This window comes from Hibiscus syriacus, unplaced genomic scaffold, assembly GCF_006381635.1.
Source record: "Hibiscus syriacus cultivar Baekdansim isolate YM2019G1 unplaced genomic scaffold, ASM638163v2 tig00117048_pilon, whole genome shotgun sequence".
Taxonomy (NCBI): Eukaryota; Viridiplantae; Streptophyta; class Magnoliopsida; order Malvales; family Malvaceae; genus Hibiscus; species Hibiscus syriacus.
Window position 1 is genome coordinate 1,572,039 of NW_024063538.1, and position 21,196 is coordinate 1,593,234.

Here is a 21,196-nt window from a genome sequence, read left to right on the forward strand (position 1 = left end):
TCAAAATCAGGAAGTGCCAAAACTGGTGCCTCGGTCATCTTCTGCTTGACTAGTTGAAAACTGGCCTCTGCCTCCTCAGACCACTGGAAATCACGCCCCTTGAGGCACTCTGTGATAGGGGCAATCAGAGTACTGAAATTTCTAATGAACCGGCGGTAGAAAGATGCCAATCCATGGAAACTTCGGATGTCATTTAAGGTCCTTGGTCTGGGCCACTCCAAGACGGCATCTATCTTTGACTGATCTGCGTGAACACCATCAGTAGACACAACAAAACCAAGAAAAGTCACAGAAGTAGCAAAGAAAGAACACTTCTTCTGATTGACAAACAAGCACTCCTTTTTCAGCATCTCAAAAAACAAGACGGAGGTGATCAAAGTGTGAAGCCCATGTTGGACTATAAACGAGGATATCATCAAAGTAAACTACAACAAATTTCCCCATAAAAGGTCATAAGACCTGATGCATAAATATCATGAACGTACTGGCCGCATTGGATAACCCAAAAGACATGACCATCCACTCATACAACCCTTTTGGCGTTTTAAACGTCATCTTCCACTCATCTCCATGTCTTATTCTGATTTGCTGGTATCCGCTTTTAAGGTCAATTTTTGAGAAGACCTTAGAACCGGATAGCTGATCCAATATATCATCTAGACGGGGGAATTAGAAACCGGTACTTCACTGTAATTCTATTGATCGCTCGGCTGTCAACACATATACGCCAAGAACCATCTTTCTTTGGTATTAGTAGAGTAGGGACTGCACATGGGCTCATACTCTCTCGGATATAGCACCTCTCCAACAACTCTTCCACCTGTCGCTGTAACTCTTCAGCCTCCTTCAGACTGAGGTAATATGCTGGTCGATTTGACAAACTTGACCCAGGAACAAGGTCAATTTGATGTTGAATATCCCTCATAGGCGATAGTCCAGGAGGAAGATCCTCTGGCATCAAGTTAGAGAATTCTGCTAGCAGCCTCTACACCTCTACTGGTAAATATATCCACGCCTACTGCACTATTCTCGCAAGATAGTAAGGCATAGACCACACCTCCATGCTCAATCTCATCTAAAAACCTGGACATAAAAAGCAGGTTAGTATTATGGGTTACCGGGGTAGGAGTGAGTCCTTCTCGCCGGGTGCCAACATAATCTTTTTTCCCTTGATGCTAAGGGAATATGTATTCTTCCATCTATCATGAATGACACTGTGATCATACTGCTAAGGTCGACCCAACAATATATGACACGCATCCATAGACACAATATCACACCAGGCATTATCAAAATATTTTCTACCAATTGAAAAAGACACGAGGCATCGCCTATCAACTGTTACCTCACTCCTTTATTTAGCCATGACAACTTGTATGGCTTAGGATGACGGTCCGTCTTCAATTACAATTTCTGGACAACCTCCTCGGATACTAAATTCTCACAACTGCTGCTGTCAATGATCATTTTGCAGACTTTATCTGCAATTGTACAGGTTGTGTGGAAAATATAGGTTCTCAACCAATCGTCCCTTAAATCTCCCTTGGGAGTCAGTAGACTCTTGCGAACGACCAGAGTCTCATGACCATCTCCATACAACACATCATCAGTCTCATCATCGTCATACATGGGTTCGCCAATCTCTTCAGTCTCGTCTTCCGTGTTTTCCTCAATCAACAAATTTTTGCCCTTTTGACTAGCAGGCTTCCTGCAATCAGTCGCCCTATGCCCTTGTTCACCATAACAAAAACATCTAATAGTAGGGTTAGAATTACCCTACGGTGGCTGCTGAGCAGGACGGGAATACTGAGGGCGAAATGGCCGACTGTTGTGATCGCTCCTGATCACTGGTCTCCTGTTTTGCTGTTTTACAACAGCAAGTGCACGCTGGTAAGCTTCCGAAACACTCTATAGTGAATGAAGGCTGAGGACATCTTGCAAGGGCTGGCGTAAATCCCCCGAATACCGCACCACCATCTGCTCCTCCGTCTTAGATAAATCGTTCCGACCAATTGGTAAAACTCCTCCGTGTAATCATCGACTGATTGTGCACCCTGCCTCAATGCATGAAGTCGCTGAAACAAGGTTTACGTGTAGCCAAAGGGAAGAAAGTGACCCTTCATCTTCTTCTTCATCTTCTCCCAATCAGTGATCTTGGCCTTGCCCTGCCTTTCTCGTGAACGTCGCAACTGCTCTCACCACGCAAATGCTCTGCCCTTGAGTTTGATGGCGACCAGTTTCACTTTCACATGATCGGGGACTTTCTTATAATCAAAAATACGCTCTACTTCATTAATCCAATCCACAAATCCCTCGGCCTATAAGGTACTAGAAAACTCAAGGAGATCGACCCAAAAATCGAGGTCTCCATGACGCTCCTCCCGACCACGGTGCTCCCGGAGTATAGCACGATTTTGATACGGGTTTTCGAAATTGGAATTAGTATTGTGATCAGAGGTCTCACGATCCTTGAAATCCTGCGCCGCTAGGGGTTGGGTTAATTCTACGACTTGCCTCTATAAATCTACAATCATCGCATCCTGAATGTTGTGATCACGGCGTTGGGCTTCCTCATTCGGAACCTGCTCACGACGACCACGACCTCCAGCCATTGAAACTGGTGAAATTTCCTAGGAATATGTTGAAGCTCTGATACCAACTGACGCCGGACAGAATAGCGATTATCCTGCAGGCTAGTTCCAATAGATGATTCACAGGAGAAAATTCGTCCAAAAAACCAGAGAAAATGTCTCTAAGGTTTAATAGAATAATATAAAAAAACAATGCGAAAATCAGTCAACAAGCCGGACTGTTATAGCCAAAAATTGTCTTTATCCGAATTTTGCCAAAATAAAAAATCTCAGAAATCACTCTAAATTGAAATTCGAAATAAATTAAGCAATCTGCAAAAAATCCGGCCCAAATCGGATTTAAAATGACTTCCTAACTGACAAGCGAAATATTACCATAAAAAGTAAAAAATAAATAAAACTAGTGATTCGGAGGGGAAAACGACAGAATTTGTAACATCCCAAAAGTCGAGTCAATGACCAAAATGGATTTTTTGGTAATTTAGTGACCAATCTCAGAAAGATTAAAAGTTTAGGGATTTTAAGGAAAAATGTTGGTGTTGGATTAATAACAAAGTTTGAAAGTAATAAGGGTATTATGGTTATTTCTCAGGAAAGATTTTATTTCCCTTTATAAATGGTAATAAGCACGTGGGAAAGGAGAGAATTCTCGAAAGTTTTCTTTCTTCTTCTTCTCCAGCCGTGAGCTTCAAGTGAGAAAAGGTGAGTTTTATTTTTTCTTGATTATTTGTGGAAAGGTTAAAGTTTTATGAATTCTTTTTTGATCATTATTAAAATTGGGTTTTGATCACTAAGCTTAAGGAGGCTTAAGTTATCTTAGAAATCAAATATAAAGGAGTTACGAAAGATTAAAGAAAATGAGTTTCAAAGTGAATTTCTGAAAAAGAGTTAATAAATGAATGTGGTGATGGAATTTGACTTGTCATAGGTGTGAATAAGAAGTTATAAGTGTTAAATCAAAGTTTGGATAACATGGAAAATTGGGAATGATTCTTAATTTTAAGAATCATGAAGAGATATGAAAGATAAAGATAGCTTATATGGATATAAGTTGGTTTATAAAGTGGTAGTTGAGTTTAATGACATGTTAGGGCTTAAAATAGAAGAATTGAGTGAAGAGTTGATGATTTTCAGGCTTGAATACAATTTCTGGGCATGATGCATCGGTACACGTTCAATATGTACCGATGCACTCTTAAAAGAAGAACACTGAATGCCTGGAATGCATCAATGCAGTTTGAGTGTGCACCGATGTACCAAGACAAATTTTGAAGGTGCATCGATGCATTAAGGGGATGCATCGATGCATGAAAATTCGAAGCCATTTTGTGTATCGATGCACTACCTATAGTGCATCGATGCACCCCTAAGGAAAAATGTGAATATGGGTTTATTAAGTTTGTTTAAGTTGCTAGTATCAAATTACAAGGTGTATGTATCTAATAATTGTCTTGAAAATGTATAATTATGTAGATTCAGAGCCTGAACGAGTTCCGGAATCTCAAGTAAGATCGATCAAAGGGAAATATAGAGATTGGAATTGACTAGTGAGGCCAGGTGAGTGCATATTCAATAGTATATGATGGGTGATGGGAAGAAGACTTGTGATGAGTCTATTTCCTGAAGAGTTATATATGAATTCATGATTAAAGGCATGAGTTGAATATGAGTGTATGTATGCTTGATTATATGAATTGATATGGTTTGTATGTACTATGTGGTTTTTGTACACACACTATTAAGTGTTAATAAGAGAATATCAAATAAGTTATGAAATTATATGAATATAGAAGATAAGTCAAGAGATATAGGGAAATAGAAATAGAGGTTTATGAAGAATCATAGGAGAATAAATATAAGTAATAAGATAATGAAATATAAGACTATGTGAAATACATGGTTATGAGAATTAGTAAAATAGAGTTATTTGATTTAATGATAATTGAGGAAACAAATAAGATTGAATTATAGAATGGAATGAGAATAATATATCTATTAGGGAACTTGAATATAAAGCGTTGATATGTATACATATATGATAATTATATGTTAAAGATCTATGGGGTTATATGAAAAGGTTATAAGGAATGTATGAAATTGAATTAATTAAATGGATTAAAGTAGTATATAATAAAATATGATTAAGTGTAATATATATGTTTAGAATACGATATAAGTTATATAATCTAAAGGAATATAAAGAAATAAAGCATAAAGTAGACGAAATGAGATAAGTTATTATATACCTATATGATATACGTTATCATGTAATATTAAAGGATTCAGGAAACTTATAGAAGCTATTTGAAAGTGATCTAGGTGTTTATATGTAATTATTCGGTAATTAGTTATATGAAATAAGTTTAGTGATTACCAGATCATAAGAGATAAGTCAGAGAATGTGAATAATATGACCATAAACTATGAGCATGTGTGATGAAATGAATATATGAAGACATGACTATGAGATATGTGATAAGAAGTTATGATTAAATGATCAAGAGATATAAGCTAAGGGATATCTGTGAATTACATGAAAATGTGTTGTGTAAGTGAACTACGTGATTACATGTATGTGTGAATGAAGCTACGAGCTTATATGAATATGTGATATGTTTACATGAATATGTGCAATGATATAAAAGATAGTGCCCATGTTATGTGTCTTGAGAGCTTTGGGGTATAGTTGGCATGCCAAGAGTTGAGGGTCTACGCGGTCCTTCGGGACATATAGGTATCCTATGGAACATCTATGAGGTCCTTTGCGACACATATTTGGTCCTTAGCATATGTATATGATTCTTAAGGAATTTTCTACGCGGACCTTCGGGATATATATATATTCTTTGGAACATGTGTGAAGTCTTGTGAGACACATACTTGATCCCTAGTATATGTATATGATTCTCAATGAATGATATATGGTCCTTATGGACATTATTATATGGCACTACGGTGCAATTCTATGCGGCACTCCGGTGCAATTCTACGTGGCACTTCGGTGCAATTATACGAGCTGTGGTGACAGCATTAGTGCACAACCTCTATAGACTCACATACCTATAGTTCTCACATACGTCCATGGGCTAATCAGGAGATAATAACAAATATATGTTTGTAATATGATAAATGTTGTGTGTGTGTATATTGTTTGATTAAGGGGTTTAAGTATAAAAGTATGTGATTAAAAGATAAATTGTTGATGATGCTTTATGTGTATGTAGGTATATTTTGTTAAGTAATCTAATATGATTTTGTATGCTATAATGAAATAAGGTGATTTAGTATAGCATGATAGAATGAAACATGCATGAATTGTTAAATGTTATCAAGTGCATTATAATTTTTATTTGCCACACTAAGTCATCGACTTAGCGTGTGAGTGTTTCACACGTAGGTTTCGGAAAGCTAGAAGAAAAGCTAAGAGAGCAAGACAGTCAACATCTCCCTTACAAATTTCATATCAGAAAATAGATGATTTAAATGATTTTGGTTATTTTGAATATAATTGGCATGTACTAAAGAATTGAGTTAATATACTCTGATTAATTTTAGTTATTGTGGTCAAGTTATGTAAATAAATTATTTACTTTAATTAAAGCTTTAAATATTCTTTGAATTTTGTCAAGAGTCAAAGTTTGAAAAGTCAATGTGACACCTCGGACTCGTATCCGGATCGGATATGGGTTGGGGTGTTACATTTAATGGTATCAGAGCTAAGGTTTAGTCGATTCTAGGCTTAAACCGAAGTCAAATGAGTTTTAAAGATGTGTACATGCCAACATAGAGTGAAAATTTGATCTAATAGTGTAAGGAGTGTGTTGTCTTGCTAATAGAATTAGATTGCTAAGTTATAATAGAAGTATGATTATGATAATTCTGAAATAAAGGGAAAAGTGATATTCATGATTGTTATAGCTATTCACCTGCCCTGGCCAGGCAGGATGAAGAGCGGACAGCTCAAAAAATTCCTGGTAAGATCAAAAGTTGATTTCAGAAAGCTGAAATCATATCTGAATAATGATAGAAAGTTTTCATTGTTTTGAATCGGACACACGATATAGAGTATTTTTGTTATTACGTGGATAAGATAGAATATGGTGAACAAGTGTCACCATAAGATTGTTAAAAAGATCAAAGGATTTGGTGAGTATTTGTATAAGAAATTAAGAATAGATGCATCAGTGACAAGTGATTAAGAGATATGGAGATAGAGTATATGAATTTAAGACAAAATGATAGTACTATGTTTAAGCAAGAATATGGATATGATAAGGGTTTGCATTTTAGATGGAAAGTGTTAGCGTTGGCTAACCAGATTATGTGATGGAAAATATATAGAAATAAAAAATTTTAAGATGTTGTCAGGATAAGACAACCAAAGATGAGGAGGATTGTGATACAGTTGTATATTTTTATCATGATAATGTGGCATAGTGAAGAAGATGAGGATTCGTATGTTTGAGTAAATCTAAGGATTGATAAGAAGAGTTTAAGAATTGGCACATCAGTGATCAGTTTATAAATAAAGGAAGTTAGAATGTTGAGTTGGAACAAAGGAAATTTCATGAAGTATGAGAATAAATGTGGATTTGATAAGTTAAGTAAACTATCGCTGGGATAATTTCGACTGAAAGGAATATATATTAATGGTTCGATGAAGGTTTATGTTTTAGATTGGAATATTTGGTGGTGACTAACATAATTATGTGATGATAAGTGTATTAAGTTGAAGGATTATAAAATGTTGTCAGGGTAAATTAACTAATTATGGTGTGAATTGAGACATGATTATGTATTTTGATCACAAAAATGTAAGGTAATGAAAGAGACAAGAGAATAGTAATGTATATGAATAAGAGTGTGGGTGGATAAGTGAGTAAATTGCACTGATTGGATTTCAACTGACAAGATGAATATGAGTAAGCTGATTTGGGCTTATGCCCTAAATTAAAAGTTGTTATTGATTAATTGTAATAGTATGGATAATAAAGTTATAAGATTTGAAGAAAAGATAAAGTTAAGTTAATCAAGTATGATGTGGATTTGGATATGGTTTTGATCATATAGATATGATGGAGACAAAGAAATAAGTATTTGTATGTTTTAAAAAGGGGGATTTGAGGAAGGAAATACAAGTACAAGAAATGGTAAAGAATGAAGTTCTATATAAGTAAAGTGGATTATCAAAATTATGAAGATGTGATAAAGATCGATAATCAGAGCTGAGTATAAATGATAAGAAAAGATTATGTGAACATTAAAGAAAAGATATAATATGTGTATAAAAAGATTTTGATTTTGAAGGAATGAAAGAATAAAGGGATAAGAAAATGTCAAAGATGTAGTTTAAAAGATCATGTATGACAAGAGGTATATTGAGAGATAAGTTATAAGTTTGATATTGAACCGATACAATTTTCAATTATTAGAAGAACAAGAACGGGTGATTATTCTTTGAGTAAATATGTAAGGGTTATATAAAAAAATTATGTGTATAGTTATTCAGACAAGGATTAGAAATGAGCAAAAGCTTGATTTATGTGCAAAGCACATAGAGAATGATGAAGAAGATCAATTGATTCATAATATTGATGAATGAGGATTAGGGTTGCTGTCTATATAATAAATGATATTATATGGACTTATAAAGATGTGGATGTATATGAAGATTTGAGTTTGGGGAAAAAGGTAAGTTTGCTAGCGGTAACAGGAAAGATTAAGAAAGGGAAGCAACATGAAAATATTAGAAGACATGATATTATAAAGGTATGCAGTGAAAATTCGAGGACGAATTTTCTTAAGTAGGGGAGATTTGTAACATCCCAAAAGTCAGGTCAATGACCAAAATGGAATTTTTGGTAATTTAGTGACCAATCTCAGAAAGATTAAAAGTTTAGGGATTTTAATGAAAAATGTTGGTATTGGATTTAATAACAAAGTTTGGAAGTAATAAGGGTATTATGGACATTTCTCAGGAAAGATTTTATTTCCCTTTATAAAGGGTAATAAGCACGTGGGAAATGAGAGAATTCTCTAGAGTTTTCTTTCTTTCTTCTTCTTCTCCAGCCGTGAGCTTTAAGAGAAAAGGTGAGTTTTATGAATTCTTGATTATTTGTGGAATTAAAGGTTGGGTTTTGATCATTAGATAATAACTAAGCTTAAGGAAGCTTAAGTTATCTTAGAAATCAAAACATAAAGGAGTTACGAAAGATTAAAGAAAATGAGTTTCAAAGTGAATTTCTGAAAAAGAGTTAATAAATGAATGTGGTGATGGAATTTGACTTGTCATAGGTGTGAATAAGAAGTTATAAGTGTTAAATCAAAGTTTGGATAACATGGAAAATTGGGAATGATTCTTAATTTTAAGAATCATGAAGAGATATGAAAGATAAAGATAGCTTATATGGATATAAGTTGGTTTATAAAGTGGTAGTTGAGTTTAATGACATGTTAGGGGCTTAAAATAGAAGAATTGAGTGAAGAGTCGATGATTTTCGGGCTTGAATACAATTTCTGGGCATGATGCATCGGTACACATTCAATATGTACCGATGCACTCTTAAAAGAAGAACACTGAATGCCTGGAATGCATCGATGCAGTTTGAGTGTGCACCGATGCACCAAGACAAATTTTAAAGGTGCATCGATGCATTAAGGGGATGCATCGATGCATGAAAATTCGAAGCCATTTTTTGTATCGATGCACCTATAGTGCATCGATGCACCCCTAAGGAAAAATGTGAATATGGGTTTATTAAGTTCGTTTAAGTTGCTAGTATCAAATTACAAGGTGTATGTATCTAATAATTGTCTTGAAAATGTATAATTATGTAGATTCAGAGCCTGAACGAGTTCTGGAATCATTGTCAAGTAAGATCGATCAAAGGGAAGATAAGAGATTAGAATTGACTAGTGAGGCCAGGTGAGTGCATATTCAATAGTATATGATGGGTGATGGGAAGAAGACTTGCGATGAGTCTATTTCCTGAAGAGTTACATATGAATTCATGATTAAAGGCATGAGTTGAATATGAGTGTATGTATGCTTGATTATATGAATTGATATGGTTTGTATGTGCTATGTGGTTTATGTACACACACTATTAAGTGTTAATGAGAGAATATCAAATAAGTTATGAAATTATATGAATATAGAAGATAAGTCAAGAGATATAGGAAAATGGAAATAGAGGTTTATGAAGAATCATAGGAGAATAAATATAAGTAATAAGATAATGAAATATAAGACTATGTGAAATACATGGTTATGAGAATTAGTAAAATAGAGTTATTAGATTTAATGAGAATTGAGGAAACTAATTAAGATTGAATTATAGAATGGAATGAGAATAATATATCTATTAGGGAACTTGAATATAAAGCGCTGATATGTATACATATATGATAAATTATATGCTAAAGATCTATGGGGTTATATGAAAAGGTTATAAAGAATGTATGAAATTGAATTAATTAAATGGATTAAAGTAGTATATAAATAAAATATGATTAAGTGTAATATATATGTTTAGAAATACGACATAAGTTATATAATCTAAGGGAATATAAAGAAATAAAGCATAAAGTAGACGAAATGAGATAAGTTATTATATACATATATGATATACGTTATCAGGTAATATGAAAGGATTCAGGAAACTAATATAAGCTATGTGAAAGTGATCTAGGTGTTTATATATGAATTATTCGGTAATAAGTTATATGAAATAAGTGTAGTGATTACCAGATCATAAGAGATAAGTCAGAGAATGTGAATAATATGACCAGAAACTATGAGCATGTGTGATGAAATGAATATATGAAGACATGACTATGAGATATGTGATAAGAATTTATGATTAAATGATCAAGAGATATAAGCTAAGGGATAACTATGAATTACATGAAAATGTGTTATGTGTAAGTGAACTACGTGATTACATGTATGTGTGAATGAAGCTACGAGCTTATATGAATATGTGATATGTTTACATGAATATGTGCAAGGATATAAAAGATAGTGCCCATGTTATGTGTATTGAGAGCTTTGGGGTATAGTTGGCATGCCAAGAGTCGAGGGTCTACGCAGTCCTTCGGGACATATAGGTATCCTATGGAACATCTATGAGGTCCTTTGCGACACATATTTGGTCCTTAGTATATGTATATGATTCTTAAGGAATTTTCTACGCGGTCCTTCAGGATATATATATATTCTTTGGAACATGTGTAAAGTCTTGTGAGACACATACTTGATCTCTAATATATGTATGATTCTCAATGAATGATATGTGGTCCTTATGGACATTATTATATGGACTACGGTACAATTCTACGCGGCACTCCGGTGCAATTCTACGTGGCACTCGGTGCAATTATACGAGCTGTGGTGACAGCATTAGTGCACAACCTCTATAGACTCACATACCTATAGTTCTCACATACGTCCATGGGCTAATCAGGAGATAATAACAAATATATGTTTGTGATATGATAAATGTTGTGTGTGTGTATATTGTTTGATTAAGGGGTTTAAGTATAAAAGTATGTGATTAAAAGATAAACTGTTGATGATGTTTTATGTGTATGTAGGTATATTTTGTTAAGTAATCTGATATAATGAAATAAGGTGATTTAGTATAGCATGATAGAATGAAACATGCATGGAATGTTAAATGTTATCAAGTGCATTATAATTTTTATTTGCCTCACTAAGTCATCGACTTAGCGTGTGAGTGTTTCACACGTAGGTTTCGGAAAGCTAGAAGAAAAGCTAAGAGAGCAAGACAGGTCAGCATATCCCTTACAAATTTCAGATCAGAAAATAAATGATTTTTGTTATTTTGAATATAATTGGCATGTACTAAAGAATTGAGTTAATATGCTCTGATTAATTTTAGTTATTGTGGTCAAGTTATGTAAATAAACTGTTTTTACTTTAATTAAAGCTTTAAATATTCTTTGAATTTTGTCAAGAGTCAAAGTTTGAAAAGTCAATATGACACCTCGGACTCGTATCCGAGTCGGGTATGGGTTGGGGTGTTACAGAATTTGAGGTCGAAAAAAGGCCACATGGAGCCATGCTCGATATGGACAGCGTGCGCGTCGAAAGGGGCTTTCCGAATTGGGGTCTTATGCGCGATTCCAACACCCGTAGCCAAAGTTATGGCCAAAAGACTTAAACGCACTCAAAACGGCCCCAATGAGTAACATGTCACACTCAACTCCCGCCTTTGGGCTGATCTGCCAACTCATAGTATCTCAGCGTCATCAATGTGCAATCTGACAGCACATCATCATCTGTCTCTGATCTCCCTGCATCAGTATGCTATTCAAAATTGCTAAGATTAAGCAACACCAACTGAAATAACTTTTATTTCATCAGATCAGGTATCTGAGTGGCCTGCAGTTTAAAATAGCTAAACTGACGCCAGACAGAATAGTGATTATCCTGTAGGCTAGCTCCGACAGACGATTCACAAGAGAAAATTCGCCCAAAAACCAGAGAAAAAAAGTCTCTAGGGTTTAATAAAATATTATAAAATCAATAACCATCCAAAAAGCAGTCCACAAGCCGGACTGTTATAGCAAAAAAAATCGTCTTTATTCGAATTTTGCCAAAAATAGCAAAATCCCAAAAATTACTCTAAATTGAAATTCGAAATAAAATAAGCAATCTCCCAAAAATCCGGCCTAAATCGGATTTAAATTGACTTCCTAATTAACAATCGAAATATTACCATAAATAGTAAAAAATAACTAAATCTAGTGATTCGGAGGGGAAAACGGCAGAATTTGAGGTTGAAAAAAAGGCCACATGGAGCGTAGTTCGATGTGGAGAGCGTGCGCGTCGAAAAGAGCTTTCCGGATTGGGGTCTTATGCGCGATTCTGACACCTGTAGCCAAAGTTATGGCCAAAAGACTGAAACATACTCAAAACGACCCCAATGAGGAACATGTCACAATCAATTCCCGCCTTTGCGCTGATCTGCCAACTCATGGTATCTCAGCGCCATCAACGTGCAATCTGACAGCTCAGCATCATCTGTCTCGGATCCCCCTGCATCATAAACCATATCCAATGAACCTTGTAAACCAGATATCATCATTAATGAGACGACCAAAGAACAAAAGGAAAAGAGAACAAGGTGTATTGTTGCGAGAAACTAACAAGTTCCTCGTTCCCCTTTGTTCCCCTAATCTTACTGGTTTCAAATGTTAAAAATGTCTTGAATCAATATCTGGCCACTCTTTTACATTTGCATTCGATTTCGACACATCTCAGTTCGCAGCCCCCTCTCTCTCAACTGCACTAGCAGGTTTCCTCGACACAATTGTTAGTTGTCATCATAGATCACCCGCTGCCAGTTCCATCTAAACTTCCACTGCCGTCTTGGTTTCGAGATTTCCCATCCGAGCTCACCCCAGGAAAAGTTGTGTGAAGGTTGGGTTTCTAAGAGCTATACTCTTTTTTCGTTGGGGAAGTTGAGTCAACGGGAATGTTGAGTTCATTTGCAGTAGATGGCAATAGTTGAGGTGATGAATTATTGGATCCTGGTGGAGGTAGGAAAACTCCGGTGCCAGGAACAGGTAGATGAGGTGGGGAATGCCTTGGAGGAGGAGCCGGCCAAGCAGTTGAACCGGGTGGGACAGGAACCGGAGCCGAGAAAGGAATTGAAGGAGCAACTGGACCGGGCACAAATAAAGTTTGAACACCATTCGGAGGTGGAATTTATCGCCAAGTCGGGGAGACTGACAGTACACCGGTTGTTGGAACCACTTCATAATACTTGCATCCAACAGAATGTCGAAAATGATTGGGTGATCTATTAGGTGGAAGACACTGTCGAGACGACTGCAAAATCAAAGGTAAAATAAGTCTCTGGTTGTCAGACACAGATTTCCTCGGTTGACACTTGGTAAAGGAAACAAGTATACGTTGCTTCCGGACGGATGGCAGGGCATGCTTGGCGAAATAAGTCGATTTTCCTTCCATCACAAGGAGAGATCTGGATGATAGTTAAGAAATAACACAATCTCAGGGCTATTAAACAGAACAGGAGAATCATATGGAACTTGAAATACCTTCGAAGCCATAATACCAGTTTTCAAGATCGACTAAATGCCTAACTTTCACCTTAGTGATCCAGAAATATATAGATATTATTAAAATTTTGAAGGATCATGAATGTTTTCATAATCAGAGAAACAGTAAAACTATTACCCGGGTGGAAGAGAAAGCTTTAGAGAGCCTCGAAAGTCCCCAGGATGATCAACTGCAATTACCCTTCCGAAAGCAATTTCGCACTCAGTCAAGAACAGGAGGCAAACAGGCTTTCCGAACCAAGGTGGCCATGTGCAAGGCTGTGAATGATCCCCCTAGAAAGAAAAAGCCACCATACTATCATCCTTAAAAGCTTAGCTCGCTTTATATAAAACCACAAGAAGCACCATCTTTTACCAACTTCATTATAGACATCGATGATGCAGGAATCGGGCTTTGCAGTCATATCTTGCAACTCGACCAAACGTTCAATAGCATCATGCAGAAAGGAAATAGTTATCTAACGGGAATTTTTTGTATACACATGCTTTGAATTTGATACCTACTCAAACGATATTAAGTTATTTATTACTTAAACCAATTAATAAATTTTTGTTCATTTTTAATTTATAGAAATTTATTTTATCGATAACAAATCATCGATATTTGATATAATAAAATAATATAATTAACAACACTGATTATAGAATAAGGGAATTGAGAAAATCATCACCAGAATTTAATCCGTAAAGGGCCAGAGATAACTCAACTAATAAAATGGAATGGAAGCCTAATTTAAATGAAGTATACCATGTAACATATCAAAACAGAAAACTAAAGGAAATATGCAGCAGAAACATAAGAATATTAGAGAAGAAACATAAACAAAGAAGATAAAACCAACAATTTCATTCATATCATTCTTATCTTTCTTAGCCTAACACATAGGGTTTATACAAACTTTTTCAAAACTCAACTCTAACATTTATTTATTTATAAAATCCCATTACATACCAATATCACGATGATATACAATAAATATGTCGTCTTCCCCATTTATTGGATGCAATCAGTTTCGGGCCAGCTTGCTTAGCTGCGGTGTTGTCATTTACAGTGACGTCGGCAGTGGCGCCTGCCTTCTCCACATGTAATCGGAACTTTGTATCGGGTTTGATCGTAGCAATATCATGTGCTTATTCTTCTTAAAGTTATCCATGTTGCTTCTTTGTGATGAGGGGTGAGAGTGGTTGGGGACTTTGGGTGGTGTTGCATGTCTTTGATGGAAATGGGTTCAAGTTTAATTGAATTTTACTTTCAAAGTTGAAGCTTAATTACAAATAAAGATTAAATTGTTGTAATAATCTTGATTAAGCTTATTCATGTATTAATAAATTGAATTTCATTTGAGAAAAGAAACTGATATTAGCAATTACTTATGAACACGTTAAATCAAAGACATACACACAAGTTGGTGAAATGATTCACATAAAAGAACAAAAGGTGGACCCACTGGGTTCCTCAGCTTTGGATTTGATATCTACAGATTCCGCAACTCGTGAAGATTTCCCCCTAATTTTCTTGGCATTAGAATTCAGGTCCCCACCTGTGATTTGAATTTCTAGGGATTTGGGATCTTTTGAAGAATTTTCCCTCTTAATTGGAAGCAACTTATCATGTATGCACCAAGGGAAGCTAATGAAATGTTGTTCATCAGCCCCATCTCTGGATAAACCCCAAAAGCTAGGGTGATAAGTGACATGGTACCAAGCAGAAGCTTTTGCAAACTTATCTTCTGGGCTACTACTAACCTTCTCATTGAACCAACCTTTTGCTTCTTTTCTCAGTGATTTCACCGCTGCAATGATGTTCTCTAAATCTACCCTTCGATCGTAATGTTTGGACAGTTTCAGGATGCATCCACTGATGATTTCGGCCTCGGTTTTTACCCCGAATCTAAGCATCAGGCTAGCTAGCTTATGGTCATACAGACGCTTGTAATGCAAGGCGTCGTTGACATGAGCTAGATACCCTTCAAATTCCATGTCGGGGTCGTAGGAAAGTTTCGCTACCGATCTGGTGAAATGTTTAGTAGTACTGACCTCGGCTTCGATGCTTTTCACCTCACGGTAGAGCCGACCGATCACAGACTGGGACTCATAGGTTAACCTGTCAGGCTTTTCCATGAAATCCGGGTATTCACTGATGCGTAAACGACTGGGTATTTGGCCGGAATGCCGGTTTTAGGGAAGTCAACCGCTTTGGACGATAGCTTGGCGAGCGCAATGCATTGCTCGCTCATTGCCTTTGCTGACTCCTTGTCGGCAAACACCGTGTGGGAATTAGAAATGACGCCCAAGCTGTCGTTTATTATGTAGTTAGTGAAATATTCTGCCACATCCTGCACATACAAGTGTATGCACTAAGTTATTTAGATTCTTCAAGATTTATACCGCATGTGTATCAGACAATTTTAATATATATATATATATACACACACATATACACACTTATATCGAACACTAACCCGAAACCCGAGAAATGCAAAACATGTTTCATGCAATGGTAGTATTAATGTTAATGATTTGAGCAAATACCTCCATTGTGACATCACGATCCAAAAGCTTAGTTGGTTCAGCACGATAATCCATGGGCGGAAAATTGCAGGGAGGAATGAGATCTTCATCCCAAGAAACGAAATACAGATCGCCATCAAGATCACTGCCGGAGCATTCATTTGGATGGGGTCTGTTTGATCATGTAACCACTATCAGTAAAACAAGTATTTAGCAATCGAGAAAGTAAGTTCCTTGGACTCTTTCGTTAGTTTAAAATATTCGTGTTCAACACATATTTAAAACGGATCCTCAAGTATTTAAAAAAAGTGCATTCGAGTATTGGAAAGTCATACCTAGGGCCTTTTTGAGGGAACACAATGCAATCCACCATGTGATGCAGGACCACAACATCCACAACCTGTAGAACCCGTAGGTCTCCAGGGTGCAAACAAGGGTTTTTAGCAATTGAGACCTTCCCCTCGACGATATGGCAATTTCGATTTGATTGACGATCGTTGAATGTTAATAAGGTCTCACTGGAAGATTGCCTTGATTTAGAGTCGGAGTATTGCACAAAAACCTGACCATATTCGAGTGTCCCGGTTTCATCCAGACACCCCATTAGAATCCCTCCTTTCTCAATCAAAATCCTTGTTCTTGTCCTCAAATCGAGCAGTTTTGAGGCACGAATCGTTCGTAACATCATTGAAAGGAAAGGTTCATAATCTGGTTTGTAACCGCACAGAATCATTTCTCTTAAGATTTTTACAAGTTCACCATGGCATATCCTATCCATTGCCTCCCTTGCCTTTTCTGGATCCACCAAAATTGCATCCAATTGAGCTAAAAACTCTTTCTGCTTCATCTCGAAAACACTATCCTTGACCCCAAGAGTCGACATAAGGATGATTATTTGCCGGTTAAGGTAGCAAGGGTGAAGTTTGCTCCATGACAAAACATCAAGACTTGTAGAGTCCGCGTCAAACTTCTGCATACTCTCTCTCAAGGATAATTTCGCCGAAGATGATGGATCGACAGCTACGACTCCTTTGTAACCGCCATACCGAATTTGAAACGCGGATGGTGTGTTTCTCAATCCACATTTCCTAGCTACTTCCCTGGCTAGTTTAGCCGATATTTTCCCAATGCCATCAGAGAAATTATACTTAGTGTCATCATTGATTTTAACTTCTATATCGGGAATTTTCTCGAATTCGTTCTGGCTCACTTGCAAGGTTTCCCTAGATGAACTTAGAGACTGGCCTAATCTGGCTGCATATTTGGCCACATTCCTTATGACATGGATATGACCCATTTTCTCTCGTATCCCCTCAGCAGTAAGCCCAGGCTTTGAGGCAAACATCCAAATGGAGTTCTCTCTTAATTGACTTGTCGAACAAGCAAGAAACTCGAATTTCTTGTCTCCAATAAGTATACCATTTCTGAGAGTCGACAATATCCTCTGATATATCCGTGTAGGCTTTCCATCAGTAACCGATGTGCTGGAAGACAAATCAGACGAATGTATCTTTCCAAGCTCCTCGTCAACAAAAGAAACTCGAAGAAAATTGTCAATATCTTTGATATAATTTCGAAGAACACGATTGGAGAGATTGATATCTGGACCGCTGAAATAAACCTTAGAAGGTGTCACTTGAATTCTTCTTACGGCTACCAACCCTTCAGGAAGAACGGGAGGTCTAGGAGGCTTGTTGCGGTATTCTTTGTATTGTTCATTCAGCCATTTAACAGGCTCATAGCAACAGTCTTTGAGGCTGAACATTTTCTCCAGCGCATGTTCGATGAACACGGTATCGATCCGATTGGGATCGACAGACTCGAAGAACCGGGAATCGAGTGTTGTGGGAGGAAGAAAACCGTTTTGGACCAAAGAATTGACTTTGAACAAGATATTGTAGGGTATGTGAATGGCTGCAGGTGGGTTTATGATGGGAACGAGATCAGTGTTGGATGAAAAGGTTGATCCTTCCTGGAGAAGGAAATGGTCTTCTACTTTCTTGTAGAACAAACTGGGATCGAACTTGGGGAGTTGAACTGATCGAGGAATCTCCAAACATATTGCAAAAGATTGGCCAATGCAATTTCCTGGTGTGAAATCCACTTCCCTAACCCACTGTTCATCCTTGCAACTTCCCTTGAGGTGCTCAGAGCTGATGGATCTCTCTCATAGATCCGGGGGGCTCCCAGTAGCTAGAATATATGATACAATGAAGTCAATAATCATATTTATTTTTTATTTAAATCTAATGAGTTTTACTTCTAGTTTTAAAATATGTTGAATACAATAAGTAGGAAAATGCAATTATTTTTATTAAAAGTTTACATTTTAAATAATTTTGTCTTTTTTATTAAAAAAATTATTCGAAACTATCTAAAATAATATAAACTATTATACTAAAAGATTAAAGTAATAAAATAAATATTTTTAAAAATAATAACACTATTATTAAGCAATGCAATTATTCAAACTAATATAAAATTTTAACTTTATAAAATCAAAATTGTAAATTAATAATTTTCAGAAATTCAATATTTAATGTTAGCAAAAAATATAATTATATATATACATACTTCATTCTTAGGAACATATACCGTAAATTCTTTATATGAAAAAATAAAAATCGAGGAATAAGTCAGATTGTAGCCTTTATAACTATCCAATTTTTATTTTAGTACTTAGTTTTTTGTTTAATCTACATTTATACATAATTTGTATATTTATTAAATTAGTATCTATTTTTTTGGCCCACACTATAAAATAATGAGAAATTGTAATATATATGTAAAATTTATAAAAATTAAAATCATTTATAACAAAATACCGGTATCAGAAAAGTAAACAAATTCAGATAAAAAAAATTTAGGTACCAGTATAGAAAAAATGAATAAGTTGAAGGATTAAAATATGACTTATTCAAAAATTTACTATATAACTTCTTTTAAAAAATATTTACCTAACAACACATAATTCTAAAAGACGTCATCCAAGTCTATTCACGAAAACATTTGTAAAGTATTATTCAGATTCAACCATAAGGCAAAAGAACATGGATCCAAATTAAAGCAATTAGTTTGAAACATACCTGAATAACGAGACATTTATTTGTTTGATCAGGCAGATAATGCAACACAATCCGCCAAACATTGTCGTTGAACAATTCGAGCTTGTAATCCACTGAATTGTAAGACATAAAGAAATATAATTTGTCCAGTTTTGGACCATATTTGAAAGAGACATTAGGTTGGTTCCAAAGAACGGAAAACTTGTCTCTAGAAACTGGATAACCGAAATGTAACATCAAATCGTCGATACTGACGAGATCAAATTTGGGCTTGGGTTGTGGGATAATGTTGTGTTTCATCGGCCATGCTCTCAAATAAGAATCGTTGTGCCATAGTGCTTGGCTAGCAGTCCATGACAAGATTCTTTCGACATCATCCTCGTTTTTTAACTGGACTTTGGCGTGTGCTCTGCCGCCTTCTCTTTGCCCTACTTTCACCGTTTCCACGCTTCCTTCACCGGTGTAATTCTCCAGGAAGTGCTTCACTTCCTCCACTGTCACGGTTGAACCAAACCCGAACAGCTTAATTGTCTTACCCATTCTCCTTCCAACTCTATTTTCACATTCAAAATTCAATTATCTTTGATATTCCAATATCATTTCAAATAAAGACCATATACTAATATTTCATTCAACCAATCATTCATAATTATCTTTAGCTTAAATTCTATTAGTCAAAACTAAATCAAGTTTATAGTTATATACTATTAACTATAATTGTTATTTGAACTTTTTTACTTTGAATCAATAATTATACATATTATAGTATTTAAATATTTGACTTTGTATATAATTTACGATTGTGTTTAACTTTATTTGTATATTTAACACATTTAAATTTAAAAAATTGATCTTTCATTAATCAAGTTTATATTTTATTAATAAAAGGATATCATTTTCATCATGATTAATATTAAGCTCTTAATCTAATTTTTGGATAACCTCACCCTTTTTTCTTTTCAATAGATAAATAAAATCTTTATATTTTATGTATTTTACGATTGTGTTTAACTTTATTTGTATATTTAACACATTTAAATTTAAAATATGATCTTTCATTAATCAAATTATAATTTATTGATAAAAGGATATCATTTTAATAATTAATATTAGGCTCTGAATCTTATTTTTGTATACCCTCACCCTTTTTCCTAATAAATAAAATCTTTACATTTTATGTAATTTTAAATTATACATTTAAGAAACATATATAATGTCTATATCTGAAATGACATACATTATAAATTACAGCTTCTGTTATATATATATATATATATATATATATCCGAATAAAATATTAATTTTCTCTATATAGCTATCAGCTATGAGCCTCTCACTAATAAATTTGATGGTAAAATTCAAATGGCGTTAAAGAAAATATAAAAGCACTTTCAAACTCAAATAAAAAATATAACAAAAAAAGAAACAGTCAGCCAATATGAATTGAAAAGAAAAAATACAGCGAGAATCAATTATAACAGAGGAAAATAGAAAAGATGGAAAAACTCACCAAACTGAGAAAGAGATATTGAAGTAGAAGAATTACGAGAAGAACCAAAACGCAGAGAAAGAAAAGAACTCAAAGAGATCAGAACACAAAAAACAATATCATAAAATTTTGAAAAACAGAGAAAATCAATCATAGTAAAAGGAGAGGGACTTACCAGACTTGGAAAGAGAGAGATATCAGAACGAATTATGGGAAGATTCAAGGTCACAAAGAAAGAAAATGGTTGAAAGAAATCATTAGAACAATAAAAAATTAGACGGTAAGAGAATTAAGAAGACAATGAAAGAAATTACCAGAATTTGAAAATAGAATCAACAAGGTTTGCGAGATTTTGGAGGATGAAAATCAAAGAACTGAAAGCATAGAGATAAGATGAAATTGTGGCGACAAGAAATTTATATTCAAGTAAA

General features: G+C 35.1%; 2 pseudogenes; both read right to left on the bottom strand.

Moving 5' to 3' along the window:
- Positions 1-12,869: 12,869 nt before the first annotated feature.
- Positions 12,870-14,104, bottom strand: LOC120197345 (annotated as a pseudogene).
- Positions 14,105-15,119: 1,015 nt separating this feature from the next.
- LOC120197346 lies at positions 15,120-21,141 on the bottom strand (annotated as a pseudogene).
- Between the last annotated feature and the right edge of the window lie 55 nt (positions 21,142-21,196).